A 1,249-nucleotide genomic window follows, 5' to 3' on the forward strand; every position below is an offset into this window, starting at 1 on the left:
AGTCTCACCTAATTTTCATTCCATTTCATTCTGCTTCTTTGCTTAATGTTTTTCTTCTGAAAGTCTTCTTTTTTCTGGTCAATAGTCCCAATCCAAATTATCCTTCAAAGAAGACTTCAGTTCTCACATCCTCTAAGACTCTTCCTTGACTACTGTACCCCACACTGAGGACTCTCTTTGCCAAACATCTTTATCACCTGTGACCAATAGTCTATAATTGACCTCTTGACTTCATAAAGCTCTCTTGCACTCTTCCTTAATTGTTTACAGATGAGAGTTATCCCTCCCCAATTAGAGTGTAATCTCCTTGAGGTCTGGAATTGTTTTTAATTCAGTAGACAGTATGCAAAGCACTGTGCCTCTCCCCAGATCATTTAGCACAGTTTGTTGGACTCCATATTTGACTTGAAAGTGAACAAAGATGAATTCTCAGCACATTGGAGGCACTATTAAAAACAGATATTTTAAAGCCATATAACCTACAAAAAGTTAAGTAAACCATCCCAGAGACTGAAAGTTTCAACTCCTTATGGTTACTGTCTCTTATGTTTGACTGTGGTCTTTTTGAGTTTAGAGTTCAAAGAAAAGGAAAGGAATGGACACACCTTGTTCTTTAGTACCCATAGATGCTAGTCAATAGAAAGAGATTGTTGATTAGTTTGAATCCATTTAAATGACCTGATCCAAATTGGAGTCTCATCTAATTCCATTTTCATTCCTACCTCTGATTCTTTGCTTATGATTATTGTTCCAAAATATTCTTCGTTTTTCTAGTCAATAGTCCCAATCCAAATTATCCTTCAAAGATAACTTCAGTTCTAACAATCCCCTAAGACTCTTCCTTGACTACTCCACCCCACACTGAGGACTCTCTTTGCCAAACATGTAGCCAATAGTCTATAATTTACCTATTTACTTTACAAGCCTGGTATTTGTTATTGAGTTTCTACTATGTACCAGGCACATTGTTAAGTTCAGAAACAGTCCAACCACAGTCATAGACTATGCACAGAGCCATGCAACGCGGTCTAGTTGTCTCGTGGAAAGAACACTGGATTTGCCTGTTTTCTCATCTTTAACATGAGGGCTAGATGAGCTCTTTCTTCCAATTTTAGAGTCTTTGATCAGATATGACTCAACAATGAACACAGACTTGTTCTCCTGGCTGTGTCATTTGTGTGATTAATGGCCAGCTGTGTTTGAGAGAGAGACAGAGAGAGAGAGAGAGAGAGAGAGAGAGAGAGAGAGG

This window comes from Petaurus breviceps, unplaced genomic scaffold (assembly GCF_028583685.1).
Source record: "Petaurus breviceps papuanus isolate PSGF00001 unplaced genomic scaffold, PetGlider_PUasm1.0 37, whole genome shotgun sequence".
NCBI classification, from domain to species: domain Eukaryota; kingdom Metazoa; phylum Chordata; class Mammalia; order Diprotodontia; family Petauridae; genus Petaurus; species Petaurus breviceps.